Genomic DNA, 22721 nt, shown 5'->3' on the forward strand with positions numbered 1-22721 from the left:
AGAGTTGAGTCAGGTCTGATTCATCCGGGATGAATCAGAGGTGTGTGAACATGTCCTACAGTGTGTGAGCTAAGTGTGTGAACACGATTTGGTAAAGGTAGCGGTGAGAGGCCGTGTAGGAGTACATGGTGGGTTGCCTCATTGCAGCCGTCCTCAGGAACTGAGTTCTATGTTTGTGATCCATGATTCAGCTACTACCACGCATTGGGCCCGAAACCAATGGACCCTCTCGGCTTCTTAATCACCCTTGTCCTCTGTCCAGGAGTTGCAAGTAGTTTCTGGTGTTTGTAGTATGCTGGAGGCCGTGTGCAGCGCTGACCATAGGGGTGGGCTGTGATGCGGTAGGCACGTGGCACGGTCTACCGGGCACCCGTTTGGTGTCTCGGGAACCCTGTTCACATCGTTTGGGGCTGTGAGCGAAACTCCGGCCAGATCTCCTCATGGATGGAACCCGAATAGGCGATAAACCTGGACTAGAGACTCGAGTGTTTAGGCAGGCCGTGGCCGACACCCACGTTGGGCTTCCGCTTGAAGGTTGTCGAGTACATGTCGTGTAAACGACGGTAAGTGGTGAGAGCGTGTGTGAAGAAGTACACCCCTGCAGGGTTAACATTATCTATTCGAATAGCCGTGTCCGCGGTAAAGGACTTATGGGTTGCTTATATCAGTTCATAGACAAGTGAAAGTGGATACTCTAAAATACGCAAGATAAGCGTGAGTGCTATGGATGGCGTTCTCGTAGGGAGACGGGAGCGGATCCATAGTGGTGTATTGATATGGTGAATATGTGGACTCGTGTGCGCCACCTGAAGAGTTACTTGCAATCATAGTTTAGGTTAGCCACTGAGTCAAAGCTGGCTTGCTGCAGTTAAACTCCACCATCCCCTTTGTTGATAATGATGCATATGTAGTTAGCTCTGATGTAAGTCTTGCTGGGTACATTTGTACTCACGTTGGCCTATTTTATGTTTTTGCAGAGAGACTCCGGTCTCGCTAGTAGTTCCACATGGACTTCGACGTTTAGCTTGTTACCTCAGCTACGATCTTGTGCCCTCGGCAGGATCTGATAGATAGTCAGGCTTCTCAGCCTTTTTCATTTATAGATGTCTGTACTCAGACATGATAGATTCCGCTTGTGCTTTGATTTGTATGCTCTGAGTGTTGGGTCATGAGACCCATGTTTGTAATATCTCACTCCTCGGAGCCTAATGAATAAATTACTTGAGTCGTAGAGTCATGTTGTGATACCATGTTGTATTTGCACATATCGAGCATATTGTGTGTATGATATTGAAATGCTTGGTATGTGTGGGATCTGGCTATCTAGTTGTTTATCTTTAGTAGCCTCTCTTACCGGGAAATGTCTCCTAGTGCTTCCACCGAGCCATGGTAGCTTGCTACTGCTCCGGAACACTTAGGCTGGCCGGCGTGTGTCCTTCTTCGTTCATGTGTCTGTCCCTTCGGGGAAATGTCACGCGATGAATACCGGAGTCCTGTTAGCCCGCTACAGCCCGGTTCACCGGAGTCCTGCTAGCCCAGTGCTACAGCCTGGATTCACTCGCTGATGACCGACACGTTCGATGTTGGGTCATGGATGCCTGTCCCTGTAAGTTTGTGCCACTTTGGGTTTACGATTAGCCATGTCAGCCCGAGCTCCTTATCATATGGATGCTAGCGACACTATTATATACATGTGCCAAAAGACGCAAACGGTCCCGGGCAAAGGTAAGGCGACACCCGTGGGAATACCGTGCGTGAGGCCGCAAAGTGATATGAGGTGTTACATGCTAGATCGATGTGGCATTGAGTTGGGGTCCTGACAAACCGTTCCCTAACAATGGATAATGTCCTATACTACTTACTCTCCCGCTCAATCACGGAGACGAGTTTTCCACGGTTTCCACCCCTCCCTCCATACCGCAGCAGCACGAGTTTGTTCCATCCCTTTCAGAACGTGCTCTTCGCACCACAAAGCCGTCGTAAGACGCGCGAGCAATGAGCATCGAGCTTAAACATATCGCAAACGTCAAAAATAATATAACGGGATTAATATATATCGCGCACGTGCGATATGTTTGTCACAAGGCGCAAAAAATAATTAAAAAGGGAATGCAACACGAGGACTTCCGAGGAGGTCACCCATCCTAGTACTACTCTCGCCCAAGCACGCTTAACTTCGGAGTTCTGATGGGATCCGGTGCTTTAGTGCTGGGCTGATCGCATCCAAGATGTTTCCCCGTCTTCGTCCCTTATGCTTGCCACTCCCAGGTCCGCTCCAAAGACGATTCTACATTCTCACTACCATTACAACTGTTCCCTAACAATGGATAATGTCCTATACTACTTACTCTCCCGCTCAATCACGGAGACGAGTTTTCCACGGTTTCCACCCCTCCCTCCATACCGCAGCAGCACGAGTTTTTTCCACCCCTTTCAGAACGCGCTCTTCGCGCCACAAAGCAGCCCCAAGAAGCGCGAGCAATGAGCATCGAGCTTAAACATATCGCAAACGTCAAAAATAATATAACGGGATTAATATATATCGCGCACGTGCGATATGTTTGTCACAAGGCGCAAAAAATAATTAAAAAGGGAATGCAACACGAGGACTTCCCAGGAGGTCACCCATCCTAGTACTACTCTCGCCCAAGCACGCTAAACTTCAGAGTTCTGATGGGATCCGGTGCTTTAGTGTTGGTATGATCGCATCCGACATGTTTCCCCGTCTTCTTCCCTTATGCTTGCCACTCCCAGGTCCGCTCCAAAGACGATTCTACATTCTCACTACCATTACAACCGTTCCCTAACAATGGATAATGTCCTATACTACTTACTCTCCCGCTCAATCACGGAGATGAGTTTTCCACGGTTTGCACCCCTCCCTCCATACCGCAGCAGCACGAGTTTTTTCCATCCCTTTCAGAACGTGCTCTTCGCGCCACAAAGCCGCCCCAAGACGCGCGAGCAATGAGCATCGAGCTTAAACATATCGCAAACGTCAAAAATAATATAACGGGATTAATATATATCGCGCACGTGCGATATGTTTGTCACAAGGTGCAAAAAATAATTAAAAAGGGAATGCAACACGAGGACTTCCGAGGAGGTCACCCATCCTAGTACTACTCTCGCCCAAGCATGCTTAACTTCGGAGTTCTAATGGGATCCGGTGCTTTAGTGCTGGTATGATCGCATCCAACATGTTTCCCTGTCTTCGTCCCTTATGTTTGCCACTCCCAGGTCCGCTCCAAGACGATTCTACATTCTCACTACCATTACAACCGTTCCCTAACAATGGATAATGTCCTATACTACTTACTCTCCCGCTCAATCACGGAGACGAGTTTTCCACGGTTTCCACCCCTCCCTCCATACCGCAGCAGCACGAGTTTTTTTCCATCCCTTTCAGAACGTGCTCTTCGCGCCACAAAGCCGCCCAAGACACGCGAGCAATGAGCATCGAGCTTAAACATATCACAAACGTCAAAAATAATATAACGGGATTAATATATATCGCGCACGTGCGATATGTTTGTCACAAGGCGCAAAAAATAATTAAAAAGGTAATGCAACACGAGGACTTCCCAGGAGGGAACCCATCCTAGTACTACTCTCGCGCAAGCACGCTTAACTTCGGAGTTCTGATGGGATCCGGTGCTTTAGTGCTGGTATGATCGCATCCGACATGTTTCCCCGTCTTCGTCCCTTATGCTTGCCACTCCCAGGTCCGCTCCAAAGACGATTCTACATTCTCACTACCATTACAACCGTTCCCTAACAATGGATAATGTCCTATACTACTTACTCTCCCGCTCAATCATGGAGACGAGTTTTCCACGGTTTCCACCCCTCCCTCCATACCGCAGCAGCACGAGTTTTTTCCACCCTTTTCAGAACACGCTCTTCGCGCCACAAAGCAGCCCCAAGAAGCGCGAGCAATGAGCATCGAGCTTAAACATATCGCAAACGTCAAAAATAATATAACGGGATTAATATATATCGCGCACGTGCGATATGTTTGTCACAAGGCGCAAAAAATAATTAAAAAGGGAATGCAACACGAGGACTTCCCAGGAGGTCACCCATCTTAGTACTACTCTCGCCCAAGCACGCTAAATTTCGGAGTTCTGATGGGATCCGGTGCTTTAGTGTTGGTATGATCGCATCTGACATGTTTCCCCATCTTCTTCCCTTATGCTTGCCACTCCCAGGTCCGCTCCAAAGACGATTCTACATTCTCACTACCATTACAACCGTTCCCTAACAATGGATAATGTCCTATACTACTTACTCTCCCGCTCAATCACGGAGACGAGTTTTCCACGGTTTGCACCCCTCCCTCCATACCGCAGCAGCACGAGTTTTTTCCATCCCTTTCAGAACGTGCTCTTCGCGCCACAAAGCCGCCCCAAGACGCGCGAGCAATGAGCATCGAGCTTAAACATATCGCAAACGTCAAAAATAATATAACGGGATTAATATATATCGCGCACGTGCGATATGTTTGTCACAAGGCGCAAAAAATAATTAAAAAGGGAATGCAACACGAGGACTTCCCAGGAGGTCACCCATCCTAGTACTACTCTCGCCCAAGCATGCTTAACTTCGGAGTTCTAATGGGATCCGGTGCTTTAGTGCTGGTATGATCGCATCCAACATGTTTCCCTGTCTTCGTCCCTTATGTTTGCCACTCCCAGGTCCGCTCCAAGACGATTCTACATTCTCACTACCATTACAACCGTTCCCTAACAATGGATAATGTCCTATACTACTTACTCTCCCGCTCAATCAGGGAGACGAGTTTTCCACGGTTTGCACCCCTCCCTCCATACCGCAGCAGCACGAGTTTTTTCCATCCCTTTCAGAACGTGCTCTTCGCGCGACAAAGCCGCCCCAAGACGCGCGAGCAATGAGCATCGAGCTTAAACATATCGCAAACGTCAAAAATAATATAACGGGATTAATATATATCGCGCACGTGCGATATGTTTGTCACAAGGCGCAAAAAATAATTAAAAAGGGAATGCAACACGAGGACTTCCCAGGAGGTCACCCATCCTAGTACTACTCTCGCCCAAGCATGCTTAACTTCGGAGTTCTAATGGGATCCGGTGCTTTAGTGCTGGTATGATCGCAACCAACATGTTTCCCTGTCTTCGTCCCTTATGTTTGCCACTCCCAGGTCCGCTCCAAGACGATTCTACATTCTCACTACCATTACAACCGTTCCCTAACAATGGATAATGTCCTATACTACTTACTCTCCCGCTCAATCACGGAGACGAGTTTTCCACGGTTTCCACCCCTCCCTCCATACTGCAGCAGCACGAGTTTTTTCCATCCCTTTCAGAACGTGCTCTTCGCGCCACAAAGCCGCCCAAGACGCGCGAGCAATGAGCATCGAGCTTAAACATATCACAAACGTCAAAAATAATATAACGGGATTAATATATATCGCGCACGTGCGATATGTTTGTCACAAGGCGCAAAAAATAATTAAAAAGGTAATGCAACACGAGGACTTCCCAGGAGGGAACCCATCCTAGTACTAGTCTCGCGCAAGCACGCTTAACTTCGGAGTTCTGATGGGATCCGGTGCTTTACTGCTGGTATGATCGCATCCGACATGTTTCCCCGTCTTCGTGCCTTATGCTTGCCACTCCCAGGTCCGCTCCAAAGACGATTCTACATTCTCACTACCATTACAACCGTTCCCTAACAATGGATAATGTCCTATACTACTTACTCTCCCGCTCAATCACGGAGACGAGTTTTCCACGGTTTCCACCCCTCCCTCCATACCGCAGCAGCACGAGTTTTTTCCATCCCTTTCAGAACGTGCTCTTCGCACCACAAAGCCGCCCCAAGACGCGCGAGCAATGAGCATCGAGCTTAAACATATCGCAAACGTTAAAAATAATATAACGGTATTAATATATATCGCGCACGTGCGATATGTTTGTCACAAGGCGCAAAAAATAATTAAAAAGGGAATGCAACACGAGGACTTCCCAGGAGGTCACCCAACCTAGTACTACTCTCGCCCAAGCACGCTTTACTTCGGAGTTCTGATGGGATCCGGTGCTTTAGTGCTGGTATGATCGCATCCAACATGTTTCCCCGTCTTCGTCCCTTATGCTTGCGACTCCCAGGTCCGCTCCAAAGACGATTCTACATTCTCACTACCATTACAACCGTTCCCTAACAATGGATAATGTCCTATACTACTTACTCTCCCGCTCAATCACGGAGACGAGTTTTCCACGGTTTCCACCCCTCCCTCCATACCGCAGCAGCACGAGTTTTTTCCATCCCTTTCAGAACGTGCTCTTCGCCCCACAAAGCCGCCCCAAGACGCGCGAGCAATGAGCATCGAGCTTAAACATATCGCAAACGTCAAAAATAATATAACGGTATTAATATATATCGCGCACGTGCGATATGTTTGTCACAAGGCGCAAAAAATAATTAAAAAGGGAATGCAACACGAGGACTTCCCAGGAGGTCACCCAACCTAGTACTACTCTCGCCCAAGCACGCTTTACTTCGGAGTTCTGATGGGATCCGGTGCTTTAGTGCTGGTATGATCGCATCCGACATGTTTCCCCGTCTTCGTGCCTTATGCTTGCCACTCCCAGGTCCGCTCCTAAGACGATTCTACATTCTCACTACCATTACAACCGTTCCCTAACAATGGATAATGTCCTATACTACTTACTCTCCCGCTCAATCACGGAGACGAGTTTTCCACGGTTTCCACCCCTCCCTCCATACCGCAGCAGCACGAGTTTTTTCCATCCCTTTCAGAACGTGCTCTTCGCGCCACAAAGCGGCCCCAAGACGCGCGAGCAATGAGCATCGAGCTTAAACATATCGCAAACGTCAAAAATAATATAACGGGATTAATATATATCGCGCACGTGCGATATGTTTGTCACAAGGCGCAAAAAATAATTAAAAAGGGAATGCAACACGAGGACTTCCCAGGAGGGAACCCATCCTAGTACTACTCTCGCCCAAGCACGCTTTAACTTCGGAGTTCTGATGGGATCCGGTGCTTTAGTGCTGGTATGATCGCATCCAACATGTTTCCCCGTCTTCGTCCCTTATGCTTGCGACTCCCAGGTCCGCTCCAAAGACGATTCTATATTCTCACTACCATTACAACCGTTCCCTAACAATGGATAATGTCCTATACTACTTACTCTCCCGCTCAATCACGGAGACGAGTTTTCCACGGTTTCCACCCCTCCCTCCATACCGCAGCAGCACGAGTTTTTTCCATCCCTTTCAGAACGTGCTCTTCGCACCACAAAGCCGCCCCAAGACGCGCGAGCAATGAGCATCGAGCTTAAACATATCGCAAACGTCAAAAATAATATAACGGGATTAATATATATCGCGCACGTGCGATATGTTTGTCACAAGGCGCAAAAAATAATGAAAAAGGAATGCAACACGAGGACTTCCCAGGAGGTCACCCATCCTAGTACTACTCTCACCCAAGCATGCTTAACTTCGGAGTTCTGATGGGATCCGGTGCTTTAGTGCTGGTATGATCGCATCCAACATGTTTCCCCGTCTTCGTCCCTTATGCTTGCGACTCCCAGGTACGCTCCAAAGACGATTCTACATTCTCACTACCATTACAACCGTTCCCTAACAATGGATAATGTCCTATACTACTTACTCTCCCGCTCAATCACGGAGACGAGTTTTCCACGGTTACCACCCCTCCCACCATACCGCAGCAACACGAGTTTTTTCCATCCCTTTCAGAACGTGCTCTTCGCGCCACAAAGCCGCCCCAAGACGCGGGAGCAATGAGCATCGAGCTTAAACATATCGCAAACGTCCAAAATGATATAACGGGATTAATATATATCGCGCACGTGCGATATGTTTGTCACAAGGCGCAAAAAATAATTAAAAAGGGAATGCAACACGAGGACTTCCCAGGAGGTCACCCATCCTAGTACTACTCTCGCCCAAGCATGCTTAACTTCGGAGTTCTGATGGGATCCGGTGCTTTAGTGCTGGTATGATCGCATCCAACATGTTTCCCCGTCTTCGTCCCTTATGTTTGCCACTCCCAGGTCCGCTCCAAGATGATTCTACATTCTTACTACCATTAAAACTGTTCCCTAACAATGGATAATGTCCTATACTACTTACTCTCCCGCTCAATCACGGAGACGAGTTTTCCACGGTTTCCACCCCTCCCTCCATACCGCAGCAGCACGAGTTTTTTCCATCCCTTTCAGAACGTGCTCTTCGCACCACAAAGCCGCCCAAGACGCGCGAGAAATGAGCATCGAGCTTAAACATATCACAAACGTCAAAAATAATATAACGAGATTAATATATATCGCGCACATGCGATATGTTTGTCACAGGGCGCAAAAAATAATTAAAAAGGGAATGCAACACGAGGACTTCCCAGGACGGAACCCATCCTAGTACTACTCTCGCCCAAGCACGCTTAACTTCGGAGTCTGATGGGATCCGGTGCTTTACTGCTGGTATGATCGCATCCGACATGTTTCCCCGTCTTCGTGCCTTATGTTTGCCACTCCCAGGTCCGCTCCAAAGACGATTCTACATTCTCACTACCATTACAACCATTCCCTAACAATGGATAATGTCCTATACTACTTACTCTCCCGCTCAATCACGGAGACGAGTTTTCCACGGTTTCCACCCCTCCCTCCATACTGCAGCAGCACGAGATTTTTCCATCCCTTGCAGAACGTGCTCTTCGCACCACAAAGCCGCCCCAAGACGCGCGAGCAATGAGCATCGAGCTTAAACATATCGCAAACGTCAAAAATAATATAACGGGATTAATATATATTGCGCACGTGCGATATGTTTGTCACAAGGCGCAAAAAATAATGAAAAAGGAATGCAACACGAGGACTTCCCAGGAGGTCACCCATCCTAGTACTACTCTCGCCCAAGCATGCTTAACTTCGGAGTTCTGGTGGGATCCGGTGCTTTAGTGCTGGTATGATCGCATCCAACATGTTTCCCCGTCTTCGTCCCTTATGCTTGCGACTCCCAGGTCCGCTCCAAAGACGATTCTACATTCTCACTACCATTACAACCGTTCCCTAACAATGGATAATGTCCTATACTACTTACTCTCCCGCTCAATCACGGAGACGAGTTTTCCATGGTTTGCACCCCTCCCTCCATACCGCAGCAGCACGAGTTTTTTCCATCCCTTTCAGAACGTGCTCTTCGCGCCACAAAGCCGCCCCAAGACGCGCGAGCAATGAGCATCGAGCTTAAACATATCGCAAACGTCCAAAATAATATAACGGGATTAATATATATCGCGCACGTGCGATATGTTTGTCACAAGGCACAAAAAATAATTAAAAAGGGAATGCAACACGAGGACTTCCCAGGAGGTCACCCATCCTAGTACTACTCTCGCCCAAGCATGCTTAACTTCGGAGTTCTGATGGGATCCGGTGCTTTAGTGCTGGTATGATCGCATCCAACATGTTTCCCCGTCTTCGTCCCTTATGTTTGCCACTCCCAGGTCCGCTCCAAGATGATTCTACATTCTTACTACCATTAAAACTGTTCCCTAACAATGGATAATGTCCTATACTACTTACTCTCCCGCTCAATCACGGAGACGAGTTTTCCACGGTTTCCACCCCTCCCTCCATACCGCAGCAGCACGAGTTTTTTCCATCCCTTTCAGAACATGCTCTTCGCACCACAAAGCCGCCCAAGACGCGCGAGAAATGAGCATCGAGCTTAAACATATCACAAACGTCAAAAATAATATAACGAGATTAATATATATCGCGCACATGCGATATGTTTGTCACAGGGCGCAAAAAATAATTAAAAAGGGAATGCAACACGAGGACTTCCCAGGACGGAACCCATCCTAGTACTACTCTCGCCCAAGCACGCTTAACTTCGGAGTCTGATGGGATCCGGTGCTTTACTGCTGGTATGATCGCATCCGACATGTTTCCCCGTCTTCGTGCCTTATGTTTGCCACTCCCAGGTCCGCTCCAAAGACGATTCTACATTCTCACTACCATTACAACCATTCCCTAACAATGGATAATGTCCTATACTACTTACTCTCCCGCTCAATCACGGAGACGAGTTTTCCACGGTTTCCACCCCTCCCTCCATACTGCAGCAGCACGAGATTTTTCCATCCCTTGCAGAACGTGCTCTTCGCACCACAAAGCCGCCCCAAGACGCGCGAGCAATGAGCATCGAGCTTAAACATATCGCAAACGTCAAAAATAATATAACGGGATTAATATATATTGCGCACGTGCGATATGTTTGTCACAAGGCGCAAAAAATAATGAAAAAGGAATGCAACACGAGGACTTCCCAGGAGGTCACCCATCCTAGTACTACTCTCGCCCAAGCATGCTTAACTTCGGAGTTCTGGTGGGATCCGGTGCTTTAGTGCTGGTATGATCGCATCCAACATGTTTCCCCGTCTTCGTCCCTTATGCTTGCGACTCCCAGGTCCGCTCCAAAGACGATTCTACATTCTCACTACCATTACAACCGTTCCCTAACAATGGATAATGTCCTATACTACTTACTCTCCCGCTCAATCACGGAGACGAGTTTTCCATGGTTTGCACCCCTCCCTCCATACCGCAGCAGCACGAGTTTTTTCCATCCCTTTCAGAACGTGCTCTTCGCGCCACAAAGCCGCCCCAAGACGCGCGAGCAATGAGCATCGAGCTTAAACATATCGCAAACGTCCAAAATAATATAACGGGATTAATATATATCGCGCACGTGCGATATGTTTGTCACAAGGCACAAAAAATAATTAAAAAGGGAATGCAACACGAGGACTTCCCAGGAGGTCACCCATCCTAGTACTACTCTCGCCCAAGCATGCTTAACTTCGGAGTTCTGATGGGATCCGGTGCTTTAGTGCTGGTATGATCGCATCCAACATGTTTCCCCGTCTTCGTCCCTTATGTTTGCCACTCCCAGGTCCGCTCCAAGACGATTCTACATTCTCACTACCATTACAACCGTTCCCTAACAATGGATAATGTCCTATACTACTTACTCTCCCGCTCAATCACGGAGACGAGTTTTCCACGGTTTCCACCCCTCCCTCCATACCGCAGCAGCACGAGTTTTTTCCATCCCTTTCAGACGTGCTCTTCGCACCACAAAGCCGCCCCAAGACGCGCGAGCAATGAGCATCGAGCTTAAACATATCACAAACGTCAAAAATAATATAACGGGATTAATATATATCGCGCACATGCGATATGTTTGTCACAGGGCGCAAAAAATAATTAAAAAGGGAATGCAACACGAGGACTTCCCAGGAGGGAACCCATCCTAGTACTACTCTCGCCCAAGCACGCTTAACTTCGGAGTTTTGATGGGATCCGGTGCTTTAGTGCTGGTATGATCGCATCCGACATGTTTCCCCGTCTTCGTCCCTTATGCTTGCCACTCCCAGGTCCGCTCCAAAGACGATTCTACATTCTCACTACCATTAAAACCGTTCCCTAACAATGGATAATGTCCTATACTACTTACTCTCCCGCTCAATCACGGAGACGAGTTTTCCACGGTTTCCACCCCTCCCTCCATACCGCAGCAACACGAGTTTTTTCCACCCCTTTCAGAACGCGCTCTTCGCGCCACAAAGCCGCCGCAAGACGCGCGAGCAATGAGCATCGAGCTTAAACATATCGCAAACGTCAAAAATAATATAATGGGATTAATATATATCGCGCACGTGCGATATGTTTGTCACAAGGCGCAAAAAATAATTAAAAAGGGAATGCAACACGAGGACTTCCCAGGACGGAACCCATCCTAGTACTACTCTCGCCCAAGCAAGCTTAACTTCGGAGTCTGATGGGATCCGGTGCTTTACTGCTGGTATGATCGCATCCGACATGTTTCCCCGTCTTCGTGCCTTATGCTTGCCACTCCCAGGTCCGCTCCAAAGACGATTCTACATTCTCACTAGCATTACAACCGTTCCCTAACAATGGATAATGTCCTATACTACTTACTCTCCCGCTCAATCACGGAGACGAGTTTTCCACGGTTTCCACCCCTCCCTCCATACCGCAGCAGCACGAGATTTTTCCATCCCTTGCAGAACGTGCTCTTGGCACCACAAAGCCGCCCCAAGACGCGCGAGCAATGAGCATCGAGCTTAAACATATCGCAAACGTCAAAAATAATATAACAGGATTAATATATATTGCGCACGTGCGATATGTTTGTCACAAGGCGCAAAAAATAATGAAAAAGGAATGCAACACGAGGACTTCCCAGGAGGTCACCCATCCTAGTACTACTCTCGCCCAAGCATGCTTAACTTCAGAGTTCTGATGGGATCCGGTGCTTTAGTGCTGGTATGATCGCATCCAACATGTTTCCCCGTCTTCGTCCCTTATGCTTGCGACTCCCAGGTCCGCTCCAAAGACGATTCTACATTCTCACTATCATTACAACCGTTCCCTAACAATGGATAATGTCCTATACTACTTACTCTCCCGCTCAATCACGGAGACGAGTTTTCCACGGTTTGCACCCCTCCCTCCATACCGCAGCAGCACGAGTTTTTTCCATCCCTTTCAGAACGTGCTCTTCGCGCCACAAAGCCGCCCCAAGACGCGCGAGCAATGAGCATCGAGCTTAAACATATCGCAAACGTCCAAAATAATATAACGGGATTAATATATATCGCGCACGTGCGATATGTTTGTCACAAGGCGCAAAAAATAATTAAAAAAGGAATGCAACACGAGGACTTCCCAGGAGGTCACCCATCCTAGTACTACTCTCGCCCAAGCATGCTTAACTTCGGAGTTCTGATGGGATCCGGTGCTTTAGTGCTGGTATGATCGCATCCAACATGTTTCCCCGTCTTCGTCCCTTATGTTTGCCACTCCCAGGTCCGCTCCAAGACGATTCTACATTCTCACTACCATTACAACCGTTCCCTAACAATGGATAATGTCCTATAATACTTACTCTCCCGCTCAATCACGGAGACGAGTTTTCCACGGTTTCCACCCCTCCCTCCATACCGCAGCAGCACGAGTTTTTTCCATCCCTTTCAGAACGTGCTCTTCGCACCACAAAGCCGCCCCAAGACGCGCGAGCAATGAGCATCGAGCTTAAACATATCACAAACGTCAAAAATAATATAACGGGATTAATATATATCGTGCACATGCGATATGTTTGTCACAGGGCGCAAAAAATAATTAAAAAGGGAATGCAACACGAGGACTTCCCAGGAGGGAACCCATCCTAGTACTACTCTCGCCCAAGCACGCTTAACTTCGGAGTTCTGATGGGATCCGGTGCTTTAGTGCTGGTATGATCGCATCCGACATGTTTCCCCGTCTTCGTCCCTTATGCTTGCCACTCCCAGGTCCGCTCCAAAGACGATTCTACATTCTCACTACCATTAAAACCGTTCCCTAACAATGGATAATGTCCTATACTACTTACTCTCCCGCTCAATCACGGAGACGAGTTTTCCACGGTTTCCACCCCTCCCTCCATACCGCAGCAACACGAGTTTTTTCCACCCCTTTCAGAACGCGCTCTTCGCGCCACAAAGCCGCCGCAAGACGCGCGAGCAATGAGCATCGAGCTTAAACATATCGCAAACGTCAAAAATAATATAATGGGATTAATATATATCGCGCACGTGCGATATGTTTGTCACAAGGCGCAAAAAATAATTAAAAAGGGAATGCAACACGAGGACTTCCCAGGACGGAACCCATCCTAGTACTACTCTCGCCCAAGCACGCTTAACTTCGGAGTCTGATGGGATCCGGTGCTTTACTGCTGGTATGATCGCATCCGACATGTTTCCCCGTCTTCGTGCCTTATGCTTGCCACTCCCAGGTCCGCTCCAAAGACGATTCTACATTCTCACTAGCATTACAACCGTTCCCTAACAATGGATAATGTCCTATACTACTTACTCTCCCGCTCAATCACGGAGACGAGTTTTCCACGGTTTCCACCCCTCCCTCCATACCGCAGCAGCACGAGATTTTTCCATCCCTTGCAGAACGTGCTCTTGGCACCACAAAGCTGCCCCAAGACGCGCGAGCAATGAGCATCGAGCTTAAACATATCGCAAACGTCAAAAATAATATAACAGGATTAATATATATTGCGCACGTGCGATATGTTTGTCACAAGGCGCAAAAAATAATGAAAAAGGAATGCAACACGAGGACTTCCCAGGAGGTCACCCATCCTAGTACTACTCTCGCCCAAGCATGCTTAACTTCAGAGTTCTGATGGGATCCGGTGCTTTAGTGCTGGTATGATCGCATCCAACATGTTTCCCCGTCTTCGTCCCTTATGCTTGCGACTCCCAGGTCCGCTCCAAAGACGATTCTACATTCTCACTATCATTACAACCGTTCCCTAACAATGGATAATGTCCTATACTACTTACTCTCCCGCTCAATCACGGAGACGAGTTTTCCACGGTTTGCACCCCTCCCTCCATACCGCAGCAGCACGAGTTTTTTCCATCCCTTTCAGAACGTGCTCTTCGCGCCACAAAGCCGCCCCAAGACGCGCGAGCAATGAGCATCGAGCTTAAACATATCGCAAACGTCCAAAATAATATAACGGGATTAATATATATCGCGCACGTGCTATATGTTTGTCACAAGGCGCAAAAAATAATTAAAAAAGGAATGCAACACGAGGACTTCCCAGGAGGTCACCCATCCTAGTACTACTCTCGCCCAAGCATGCTTAACTTCGGAGTTCTGATGGGATCCGGTGCTTTAGTGCTGGTATGATCGCATCCAACATGTTTCCCCGTCTTCGTCCCTTATGTTTGCCACTCCCAGGTCCGCTCCAAGACGATTCTACATTCTCACTACCATTACAACCGTTCCCTAACAATGGATAATGTCCTATAATACTTACTCTCCCGCTCAATCACGGAGACGAGTTTTCCACGGTTTCCACCCCTCCCTCCATACCGCAGCAGCACGAGTTTTTTCCATCCCTTTCAGAACGTGCTCTTCGCACCACAAAGCCGCCCCAAGACGCGCGAGCAATGAGCATCGAGCTTAAACATATCACAAACATCAAAAATAATATAACGGGATTAATATATATCGTGCACATGCGATATGTTTGTCACAGGGCGCAAAAAATAATTAAAAAGGGAATGCAACACGAGGACTTCCCAGGAGGGAACCCATCCTAGTACTACTCTCGCCCAAGCACGCTTAACTTCGGAGTTCTGATGGGATCCGGTGCTTTAGTGCTGGTATGATCGCATCCGACATGTTTCCCCGTCTTCGTCCCTTATGCTTGCCACTCCCAGGTCCGCTCCAAAGACGATTCTACATTCTCACTACCATTAAAACCGTTCCCTAACAATGGATAATGTCCTATACTACTTACTCTCCCGCTCAATCACGGAGACGAGTTTTCCACGGTTTCCACCCCTCCCTCCATACCGCAGCAACACGAGTTTTTTCCACCCCTTTCAGAACGCGCTCTTCGCGCCACAAAGCCGCCCCAAGACGCGCGAGCAATGAGCATCGAGCTTAAACATATCGCAAACGTCAAAAATAATATAACGGGATTAATATATATCGCGCACGTGCGATATGTTTGTCACAAGGCGCAAAAAATAATTAAAAAGGGAATGCAACACGAGGACTTCCCAGGAGGTCACCCATCCTAGTACTACTCTCGCCCAAGCATGCTTAACTTCGGAGTTCTGATGGGATCCGGTGCTTTAGTGCTGGTATGATCGCATCCAACATGTTTCCCCGTCTTCGTCCCTTATGCTTGCGACTCCCAGGTCCGCTCCAAAGACGATTCTACATTCTCACTACCATTACAACCGTTCCCTAACAATGGATAATGTCATATACTACTTACTCTCCCGCTCAATCACGGAGACGAGTTTTCCACGGTTTCCACCCCTCCCTCCATACCGCAGCAACACGAGTTTTTTCCACCCCTTTCAGAACGCGCTCTTCGCGCCACAAAGCCGCCCCAAGACGCGCGAGCAATGAGCATTGAGCTTAAACATATCGCAAACGTCAAAAATAATATAACGGGATTAATATATATCGCGCACGTGCGATATGTTTGTCACAAGGCGCAAAAAATAATTAAAAAGGGAATGCAACACGAGGACTTCCCAGGAGGTCACCCATCCTAGTACTACTCTCGCCCAAGCACGCTTAACTTCGGAGTTCTGATGGGATCCGGTGCTTTAGTGCTGGTATGATCGCATCCAACATGTTTCCCCGTCTTCGTCCCTTATGCTTGCGACTCCCAGGTCCGCTCCAAAGACGATTCTACATTCTCACTACCATTGCAACCGTTCCCTAACAATGGATAATGTCCTATACTACTTACTCTCCCGCTCAATCATGGAGACGAGTTTTCCACGGTTTCCACCCCTCCCTCCATATCGCAGCAGCACGAGTTTTTTCCATCCCTTTCTGAATGTGCTCTTCGCACCACAAAGCCGCCCCAAGACGCGCGAGCAATGAGCATCGAGCTTAAACATATCGCAAACGTCAAAAATAATATAACAGGATTAATATATGTCGCGCACGTGCGATATGTTTGTCACTAGGCGCAAAAAATAATTAAAAAGGGAATGCAACACGAGGACTTCCCAGGAGGTCACCCATCCTAGTACTGCTCTCGCCCAAGCACGCTTTACTTCGGAGTTCTGATGGGATCCGGTGCTTTAGTGCTGGTATGATCGCATCCGACATGTTTCCCCGTCTCCGTGCCTTATGCTTGCCACTCCCAGGTCCGCTCCAAAGACGATTCTACATTCTCACTACCATTACAACCGTTCCCTAACAATGGATAATGTCCTATACTACTTACTCTCCCGCTCAATCACGGAGACGAGTTTTCCACGGTTTCCACCCCTCCCTCCATACCGCAGCAGCACGAGATTTTTCCATCCCTTGCAGAACGTGCTCTTGGCACCACAAAGCCGCCACAAGACGCGCGAGAAATGAGCATCGAGCTTAAATATATCGCAAACGTCAAAAATAATATAACGGGATTAATATATATTGCGCACGTGCGATATGTTTGTCACAAGGCGCGAAAAATAATGAAAAAGGAATGCAACACGAGGACTTCCCAGGAGGTCACCCATCCTAGTACTACTCTCGCCCAAGCATGCTTAACTTCGGAGTTCTGATGGGATCCGGTGCTTTAGTGCTGGTATGATCGCATCCAACATGTTTCCCCGTCTTCGTCCCTTATGCTTGCGACTCCCAGGTCCGCTCCAAAGACGATTCTACATTCTCACTACCATTACAACCGTTCCCTAACAATGGATAATGTCTTATACTACTTACTCTCCCGCTCAATCACGGAGACGAGTTTTCCACGGTTTGCACCCCTCCCTCCATACCGCAGCAGCACGAGTTTTTTCCATCCCTTTCAGAACGTGCTCTTCGCGCCACAAAGCCGCCCCAAGACGCGCGAGCAATGAGCATTGAGCTTAAACATATCACAAACGTCCAAAATAATATAACGGGATTAATATATATCGCGCACGTGCGATATGTTTGTCACAAGGCGCAAAAAATAATTAAAAAGGGAATGCAACACGAGGACTTCCCAGGAGGTCACCCATCCTAGTACTACTCTCGCCCAAGCATGCTTAACTTCAGAGTTCTGATGGGATCCGGTGCTTTAGTGCTGGTATGATCGCATCCAACATGTTTCCCCGTCTTCGTCCCTTATGTTTGCCACTCCCAGGTCCGCTCCAAGACGATTCTACATTCTCACTACCATTACAACCGTTCCCTAACAATGGATAATGTCCTATACTACTTACTCTCCCGCTCAATCACGGAGACGAGTTTTCCACGGTTTCCACCCCTCCCTCCATACCGCAGCAGCACGAGTTTTTTCCATCCCTTTCAGAACGTGCTCTTCGCACCACAAAGCCGCCCCAAGACGCGCGAGCAATGAGCATCGAGCTTAAACATATCACAAACGTCAAAAATAATATAACGGGATTAATATATATCGTGCACATGCGATATGTTTGTCACAGGGCGCAAAAAATAATTAAAAAGGGAATGCAACACGAGGACTTCCCAGGAGGGAACCCATCCTAGTACTACTCTCGCCCAAGCACGCTTAACTTCGGAGTTCTGATGGGATCCGGTGCTTTAGTGCTGGTATGATCGCATCCGACATGTTTCCCCGTCTTCGTCCCTTATGCTTGCCACTCCCAGGCCCGCTCCAAAGACGATTCTACATTCTCACTACCATTAAAACCGTTCCCTAACAATGGATAATGTCCTATACTACTTACTCTCCCGCTCAATCACGGAGACGAGTTTTCCACGGTTTCCACCCCTCCCTCCATACCGCAGCAACACGAGTTTTTTCCACCCCTTTCAGAACGCGCTCTTCGCGCCACAAAGCCGCCCCAAGACGCGCGAGCAATGAGCATCGAGCTTAAACATATCGCAAACGTCAAAAATAATATAACGGCATTAATATATATCGCGCACGTGCGATATGTTTGTCACAAGGCGCAAAAAATAATTAAAAAGGGAATGCAACACGAGGACTTCCCAGGAGGTCACCCATCCTAGTACTACTCTCGCCCAAGCACGCTTAACTACGGAGTTCTGATGGGATCCGGTGCTTTAGTGCTGGTATGATCGCATCCAACATGTTTCCCCGTCTTCGTCCCTTATGCTTGCGACTCCCAGGTCCGCTCCAAAGACGATTCTACATTCTCACTACCATTACAACCGTTCCCTAACAATGGATAATGTCCTATACTACTTACTCTCCCGCTCAATCACGGAGACGAGTTTTCCACGGTTTCCACCCCTCCCTCCATACCGCGGCAACACGAGTTTTTTCCACCCCTTTCAGAACGCGCTCTTCGCGCCACAAAGCCGCCCCAAGACGCGCGAGCAATGAGCATCGAGCTTAAACATATCGCAAACGTCAAAAATAATATAACGGGATTAATATATATCGCGCACGTGCGATATGTTTGTCACAAGGCGCAAAAAATAATTAAAAAGGGAATGCAACACGAGGACTTCCCAGGAGGTCACCCATCCTAGTACTACTCTCGCCCAAGCACGCTTAACTTCGGAGTTCTGATGGGATCCGGTGCTTTAGTGCTGGTATGATCGCATCCAACATGTTTCCCCGTCTTCGTCCCTTATGCTTGCGACTCCCAGGTCCGCTCCAAAGACGATTCTACATTCTCACTACCATTACAACCGTTCCCTAACAATGGATAATGTCCTATACTACTTACTCTCCCGCTCAATCACGGAGACGAGTTTTCCACGGTTTCCACCCCTCCCTCCATATCGCAGCAGCACGAGTTTTTTCCATCCCTTTCTGAATGTGCTCTTCGCACCACAAAGCCGCCCCAAGACGCGCGAGCAATGAGCATCGAGCTTAAACATATCGCAAACGTCAAAAATAATATAACAGGATTAATATATGTCGCGCACGTGCGATATGTTTGTCACAAGGCGCAAAAAATAATTAAAAAGGGAATGCAACACGAGGACTTCCCAGGAGGTCACCCATCCTAGTACTACTCTCGCCCAAGCACGCTTTACTTCGGAGTTCTGATGGGATCCGGTGCTTTAGTGCTGGTATGATCGCATCCGACATGTTTCCCCGTCTTCGTGCCTTATGCTTGCCACTCCCAGGTCCGCTCCAAAGACGATTCTACATTCTCACTACCATTACAACCGTTCCCTAACAATGGATAATGTCCTATACTACTTACTCTCCCGCTCAATCACGGAGACGAGTTTTCCACGGTTTCCACCCCGCCCTCCATACCGCAGCAGCACGAGTTTTTTCCCTTTCAGAACGTGCTCTTCGCACCACAAAGCCGCCCCAAGACGCGCGAGCAATGAGCATCGAGCTTAAACATATCGCAAACGTCAAAAATAATATAACGGGATTAATATATATCGCGCACGTGCGATATGTTTGTCACAAGGCGCAAAAAATAATTAAAAAGGGAATGCAACACAAGGACTTCCCAGGAGGGAACCCATCCTAGTACTACTCTCGCCCAAGCACGCTTAACTTCGGAGTTCTGATGGGATCCGGTGCTTTAGTGCTGGTATGATCGCATCCGACATGTTTCCCCGTCTTCGTCCCTTATGCTTGCCACTCCCAGGTCCACTCCAAAGACGATTCTACATTCTCACTACCATTACAACCGTTCCCTAACAATGGATAATGTCCTATACTACTTACTCTCCTTCTCAATCACGGAGACGAATTTTCCACAGTTTCCACCCATCCCTCCATACCGCAACAACACGAGTTTCTTCCACCCCTTTAAGAACGCGCTCTTCGCGCCACAAAGCCGCCCCAAGACGCGCGAGCAATGAGCATCGAGCTTAAACATATCGCAAACGTCAAAAATAATATAACGGCTTGCCACTCCCAGGTCCGCACCAAAGGCGATTCTACATTCTCACTACCATTACAACCGTTCCCTAACAATGGATAATGTCCTATACTACTTACTCTCCCGCTCAATCACGGAGACGAGTTTTGCACGGTTTCCACCCCTCCCTCCATACCGCAGCAACACGAGTTTTTTCCACCCCTTTCAAAACGCGCTCTTCGCGCCACAAAGCCGCCCCAAGACGCGCGAGCAATGAGCATCGAGCTTAAACATATCGCAAACTTCAAAAATAATATAACGGGATTAATATATATCGCGCACGTGCGATATGTTTGTCACAAGGCGCAAAAAATAATTAAAAAGGGAATGCAACACGAGGACTTCCCAGGAGGTCACCCATCCTAGTACTACTCTTGCCCAAGCACGCTTAACTTCAGAGTTCTGATGGGATCCGGTGCTTCAGTGCTGGTATGATCGCATCCGACATGTTTCCCCGTCTTCGTCCCTTATGCTTGCCACTCCCAGGTCCGCTCCAAAGACGATTCTACATTCTCACTACCATTACAACCGTTCCCTAACAATGGATAATGGGCTATGCTACTTACTCTCCCGCTCAATCACGGAGACGAGTTTTCCACAGTTTCCACCCCTCCCTCCATACCACAGCAGCACGAGTTTTTTCCACCCCTTTCGAACGCGCTCTTCGCGCCACAAAGCCGCCCCAAGACGCGCGAGCAATGAGCATCGAGCTTAAACATATCGCAAACGTCAAAAATAATATAACGGGATTAATATATATCGCGCACGTGCGATATGTTTGTCACAAGGCGCAAAAAATAATTAAAAAGGGAATGCAACACGAGGACTTCCCAGGAGGTCACCCATCCTAGTACTACTCTCGCCCAAGCACGCTTAACTTCGGAGTTCTGATGGGATCCGGTGCTTTAGTGCTGGTATGATCGCATCAGACATGTTTCCCCGTCTTCGTCCCTTATGCTTGCCACTCCCAGGTCTGCTCCAAAGACGATTCTACATTCTCACTACCATTAAAACCGTTCCCTAACAATGGATAATGTCCTATACTACTTACTCTCCCGCTCAATCACGGAGACGAGTTTTCCACGGTTTTCACCCCTCCCTCCATACCGCAGCAGCACGGATTTTTTCCATCTCTTTCAGAACGCGCTCTTCGCGCCACAAAGCCGCCCCAAGACGCGCGAGCAATGAGCATCGAGCTTAAACATATCGCAAACGTCAAAAATAATAGAACGGGATTAATATATATCGCGCACGTGCGATATGTTTGCACAAGGCGCAAAAAATAATTATAAAGGGAATGCAACACAAGGACTTCCCAGGAGGTCACCCATCCTAATACTACTCTTGCCCTAGCACGCTTAACTTCGTAGTTCTGATGGGATCCGGTGCTTTAGTGCTGGTATGATCACATCCGACATGTTTCCCCGTCTTCGTCCCTTATGCTTGCCACTCCCAGGTACGCTCCAAATACGATTCTACATTCTCACTACCATTACAACCGTTCCCTAACAATGGATAATGTCCTATACTACTTACTCTCCCGCTCAATCACGGAGACGAGTTTTCCACGGCTTCCACCCCTCCGTCCATACCGCAGCAGCACGAGTTTTTTCCACCCCTTTCGAACGCGCTCTTCGCACCACAAAGCCGCCCCAAGACGCGCGAGCAATGAGCATCAAGCTTAAACATATCGCAAGCGTCAAAAATAATATAACGGGATTAATATATATCGCGCACGTGCGATATGTTTGTCACAAGGCGCAAAAAATAATTAAAAAGGGAATGCAACACGAGGACATTCCAGGAGGTCACCCATCCTAGTACTACTCTCGCCCAAGCACGCTTAACTTCGGAGTTCTTATGGGATCTGGTGCTATACTGCTGGTATGATCGCATCCGACATGTTTCCCCATCTTCGTCCCTTATGCTTGCCACTCCCAGTTCCGCTCCAAAGACGATTCTACATTCTCACTACCATTACAACCGTTCCCTAACAATGGATAATGTCCTATACTACTTACTCTCCCGCTCAATCACGGAGACGAATTTTCCACGGTTTCCACCCCTCCCTCCATACCGCAGCAACACGAGTTTTTTCCACCTCTTTCAGAACGCGCTCTTCGCGCCACAAAGCCGCCCCAAGACGCGCGAGCAATGAGCATCGAGCTTAAACATATCGCAAACGTCAAAAATAATATAACGGCTTGCCACTCCCAGGTCC

The 22721-nt window shown here is 48.2% G+C and overlaps 42 non-coding genes across 42 annotated transcripts; all 42 read right to left on the reverse strand.

Moving 5' to 3' along the window:
- Positions 1–2106: 2106 nt before the first annotated feature.
- LOC123118570 (5S ribosomal RNA) lies at positions 2107–2225 on the reverse strand. Its single transcript, XR_006458120.1, has one exon. It is a non-coding gene; the product is annotated as a 5S ribosomal RNA (ribosomal RNA).
- A 367-nt stretch (positions 2226–2592) lies between these two features.
- Positions 2593–2711, reverse strand: LOC123118649 (5S ribosomal RNA). Its single transcript, XR_006458195.1, has one exon. It is a non-coding gene; the product is annotated as a 5S ribosomal RNA (ribosomal RNA).
- Positions 2712–3078: 367 nt separating this feature from the next.
- Positions 3079–3197, reverse strand: LOC123118523 (5S ribosomal RNA). The gene has a single exon (XR_006458072.1). It is a non-coding gene; the product is annotated as a 5S ribosomal RNA (ribosomal RNA).
- Positions 3198–3563: 366 nt separating this feature from the next.
- LOC123118692 (5S ribosomal RNA) lies at positions 3564–3682 on the reverse strand. The gene has a single exon (XR_006458237.1). It is a non-coding gene; the product is annotated as a 5S ribosomal RNA (ribosomal RNA).
- A 367-nt stretch (positions 3683–4049) lies between these two features.
- LOC123118727 (5S ribosomal RNA) lies at positions 4050–4168 on the reverse strand. Its single transcript, XR_006458271.1, has one exon. It is a non-coding gene; the product is annotated as a 5S ribosomal RNA (ribosomal RNA).
- A 367-nt stretch (positions 4169–4535) lies between these two features.
- On the reverse strand, positions 4536–4654 carry LOC123118418 (5S ribosomal RNA). Its single transcript, XR_006457960.1, has one exon. It is a non-coding gene; the product is annotated as a 5S ribosomal RNA (ribosomal RNA).
- Positions 4655–5020: 366 nt separating this feature from the next.
- Positions 5021–5139, reverse strand: LOC123118499 (5S ribosomal RNA). The gene has a single exon (XR_006458045.1). It is a non-coding gene; the product is annotated as a 5S ribosomal RNA (ribosomal RNA).
- A 365-nt stretch (positions 5140–5504) lies between these two features.
- Positions 5505–5623, reverse strand: LOC123118755 (5S ribosomal RNA). The gene has a single exon (XR_006458294.1). It is a non-coding gene; the product is annotated as a 5S ribosomal RNA (ribosomal RNA).
- Positions 5624–5990: 367 nt separating this feature from the next.
- On the reverse strand, positions 5991–6109 carry LOC123118399 (5S ribosomal RNA). The gene has a single exon (XR_006457942.1). It is a non-coding gene; the product is annotated as a 5S ribosomal RNA (ribosomal RNA).
- Positions 6110–6476: 367 nt separating this feature from the next.
- On the reverse strand, positions 6477–6595 carry LOC123118400 (5S ribosomal RNA). Its single transcript, XR_006457943.1, has one exon. It is a non-coding gene; the product is annotated as a 5S ribosomal RNA (ribosomal RNA).
- Positions 6596–6962: 367 nt separating this feature from the next.
- LOC123118622 (5S ribosomal RNA) lies at positions 6963–7082 on the reverse strand. The gene has a single exon (XR_006458170.1). It is a non-coding gene; the product is annotated as a 5S ribosomal RNA (ribosomal RNA).
- A 366-nt stretch (positions 7083–7448) lies between these two features.
- On the reverse strand, positions 7449–7567 carry LOC123118491 (5S ribosomal RNA). The gene has a single exon (XR_006458036.1). It is a non-coding gene; the product is annotated as a 5S ribosomal RNA (ribosomal RNA).
- A 367-nt stretch (positions 7568–7934) lies between these two features.
- Positions 7935–8053, reverse strand: LOC123118379 (5S ribosomal RNA). The gene has a single exon (XR_006457922.1). It is a non-coding gene; the product is annotated as a 5S ribosomal RNA (ribosomal RNA).
- Positions 8054–8418: 365 nt separating this feature from the next.
- Positions 8419–8536, reverse strand: LOC123118765 (5S ribosomal RNA). The gene has a single exon (XR_006458301.1). It is a non-coding gene; the product is annotated as a 5S ribosomal RNA (ribosomal RNA).
- A 366-nt stretch (positions 8537–8902) lies between these two features.
- Positions 8903–9021, reverse strand: LOC123118500 (5S ribosomal RNA). The gene has a single exon (XR_006458046.1). It is a non-coding gene; the product is annotated as a 5S ribosomal RNA (ribosomal RNA).
- A 367-nt stretch (positions 9022–9388) lies between these two features.
- Positions 9389–9507, reverse strand: LOC123118380 (5S ribosomal RNA). The gene has a single exon (XR_006457923.1). It is a non-coding gene; the product is annotated as a 5S ribosomal RNA (ribosomal RNA).
- Positions 9508–9872: 365 nt separating this feature from the next.
- Positions 9873–9990, reverse strand: LOC123118766 (5S ribosomal RNA). Its single transcript, XR_006458302.1, has one exon. It is a non-coding gene; the product is annotated as a 5S ribosomal RNA (ribosomal RNA).
- Positions 9991–10356: 366 nt separating this feature from the next.
- On the reverse strand, positions 10357–10475 carry LOC123118501 (5S ribosomal RNA). The gene has a single exon (XR_006458048.1). It is a non-coding gene; the product is annotated as a 5S ribosomal RNA (ribosomal RNA).
- Positions 10476–10842: 367 nt separating this feature from the next.
- LOC123118381 (5S ribosomal RNA) lies at positions 10843–10961 on the reverse strand. Its single transcript, XR_006457924.1, has one exon. It is a non-coding gene; the product is annotated as a 5S ribosomal RNA (ribosomal RNA).
- A 365-nt stretch (positions 10962–11326) lies between these two features.
- Positions 11327–11445, reverse strand: LOC123118586 (5S ribosomal RNA). Its single transcript, XR_006458134.1, has one exon. It is a non-coding gene; the product is annotated as a 5S ribosomal RNA (ribosomal RNA).
- Positions 11446–11812: 367 nt separating this feature from the next.
- LOC123118760 (5S ribosomal RNA) lies at positions 11813–11930 on the reverse strand. Its single transcript, XR_006458298.1, has one exon. It is a non-coding gene; the product is annotated as a 5S ribosomal RNA (ribosomal RNA).
- Positions 11931–12296: 366 nt separating this feature from the next.
- Positions 12297–12415, reverse strand: LOC123118477 (5S ribosomal RNA). Its single transcript, XR_006458019.1, has one exon. It is a non-coding gene; the product is annotated as a 5S ribosomal RNA (ribosomal RNA).
- A 367-nt stretch (positions 12416–12782) lies between these two features.
- Positions 12783–12901, reverse strand: LOC123118382 (5S ribosomal RNA). The gene has a single exon (XR_006457925.1). It is a non-coding gene; the product is annotated as a 5S ribosomal RNA (ribosomal RNA).
- Positions 12902–13267: 366 nt separating this feature from the next.
- LOC123118422 (5S ribosomal RNA) lies at positions 13268–13386 on the reverse strand. The gene has a single exon (XR_006457965.1). It is a non-coding gene; the product is annotated as a 5S ribosomal RNA (ribosomal RNA).
- A 367-nt stretch (positions 13387–13753) lies between these two features.
- LOC123118767 (5S ribosomal RNA) lies at positions 13754–13871 on the reverse strand. Its single transcript, XR_006458304.1, has one exon. It is a non-coding gene; the product is annotated as a 5S ribosomal RNA (ribosomal RNA).
- A 366-nt stretch (positions 13872–14237) lies between these two features.
- LOC123118478 (5S ribosomal RNA) lies at positions 14238–14356 on the reverse strand. The gene has a single exon (XR_006458020.1). It is a non-coding gene; the product is annotated as a 5S ribosomal RNA (ribosomal RNA).
- A 367-nt stretch (positions 14357–14723) lies between these two features.
- Positions 14724–14842, reverse strand: LOC123118383 (5S ribosomal RNA). The gene has a single exon (XR_006457926.1). It is a non-coding gene; the product is annotated as a 5S ribosomal RNA (ribosomal RNA).
- A 366-nt stretch (positions 14843–15208) lies between these two features.
- On the reverse strand, positions 15209–15327 carry LOC123118423 (5S ribosomal RNA). The gene has a single exon (XR_006457966.1). It is a non-coding gene; the product is annotated as a 5S ribosomal RNA (ribosomal RNA).
- Positions 15328–15694: 367 nt separating this feature from the next.
- LOC123118384 (5S ribosomal RNA) lies at positions 15695–15813 on the reverse strand. Its single transcript, XR_006457927.1, has one exon. It is a non-coding gene; the product is annotated as a 5S ribosomal RNA (ribosomal RNA).
- A 367-nt stretch (positions 15814–16180) lies between these two features.
- Positions 16181–16299, reverse strand: LOC123117935 (5S ribosomal RNA). The gene has a single exon (XR_006457566.1). It is a non-coding gene; the product is annotated as a 5S ribosomal RNA (ribosomal RNA).
- Positions 16300–16666: 367 nt separating this feature from the next.
- LOC123118406 (5S ribosomal RNA) lies at positions 16667–16785 on the reverse strand. Its single transcript, XR_006457949.1, has one exon. It is a non-coding gene; the product is annotated as a 5S ribosomal RNA (ribosomal RNA).
- Positions 16786–17151: 366 nt separating this feature from the next.
- LOC123118385 (5S ribosomal RNA) lies at positions 17152–17270 on the reverse strand. The gene has a single exon (XR_006457928.1). It is a non-coding gene; the product is annotated as a 5S ribosomal RNA (ribosomal RNA).
- A 367-nt stretch (positions 17271–17637) lies between these two features.
- Positions 17638–17756, reverse strand: LOC123118479 (5S ribosomal RNA). Its single transcript, XR_006458021.1, has one exon. It is a non-coding gene; the product is annotated as a 5S ribosomal RNA (ribosomal RNA).
- Positions 17757–18122: 366 nt separating this feature from the next.
- Positions 18123–18241, reverse strand: LOC123118424 (5S ribosomal RNA). Its single transcript, XR_006457967.1, has one exon. It is a non-coding gene; the product is annotated as a 5S ribosomal RNA (ribosomal RNA).
- Positions 18242–18608: 367 nt separating this feature from the next.
- Positions 18609–18727, reverse strand: LOC123117961 (5S ribosomal RNA). Its single transcript, XR_006457589.1, has one exon. It is a non-coding gene; the product is annotated as a 5S ribosomal RNA (ribosomal RNA).
- Positions 18728–19094: 367 nt separating this feature from the next.
- Positions 19095–19213, reverse strand: LOC123118039 (5S ribosomal RNA). The gene has a single exon (XR_006457665.1). It is a non-coding gene; the product is annotated as a 5S ribosomal RNA (ribosomal RNA).
- A 367-nt stretch (positions 19214–19580) lies between these two features.
- Positions 19581–19699, reverse strand: LOC123118144 (5S ribosomal RNA). The gene has a single exon (XR_006457748.1). It is a non-coding gene; the product is annotated as a 5S ribosomal RNA (ribosomal RNA).
- Positions 19700–20062: 363 nt separating this feature from the next.
- Positions 20063–20181, reverse strand: LOC123118485 (5S ribosomal RNA). The gene has a single exon (XR_006458028.1). It is a non-coding gene; the product is annotated as a 5S ribosomal RNA (ribosomal RNA).
- Positions 20182–20824: 643 nt separating this feature from the next.
- Positions 20825–20943, reverse strand: LOC123118470 (5S ribosomal RNA). The gene has a single exon (XR_006458012.1). It is a non-coding gene; the product is annotated as a 5S ribosomal RNA (ribosomal RNA).
- Positions 20944–21309: 366 nt separating this feature from the next.
- LOC123118227 (5S ribosomal RNA) lies at positions 21310–21428 on the reverse strand. Its single transcript, XR_006457782.1, has one exon. It is a non-coding gene; the product is annotated as a 5S ribosomal RNA (ribosomal RNA).
- A 366-nt stretch (positions 21429–21794) lies between these two features.
- Positions 21795–21913, reverse strand: LOC123118642 (5S ribosomal RNA). Its single transcript, XR_006458188.1, has one exon. It is a non-coding gene; the product is annotated as a 5S ribosomal RNA (ribosomal RNA).
- Positions 21914–22279: 366 nt separating this feature from the next.
- On the reverse strand, positions 22280–22398 carry LOC123118751 (5S ribosomal RNA). The gene has a single exon (XR_006458291.1). It is a non-coding gene; the product is annotated as a 5S ribosomal RNA (ribosomal RNA).
- Between the last annotated feature and the right edge of the window lie 323 nt (positions 22399–22721).

Source organism: Triticum aestivum, chromosome 5B, assembly GCF_018294505.1.
Source record: "Triticum aestivum cultivar Chinese Spring chromosome 5B, IWGSC CS RefSeq v2.1, whole genome shotgun sequence".
Lineage (NCBI taxonomy): Eukaryota > Viridiplantae > Streptophyta > Magnoliopsida > Poales > Poaceae > Triticum > Triticum aestivum.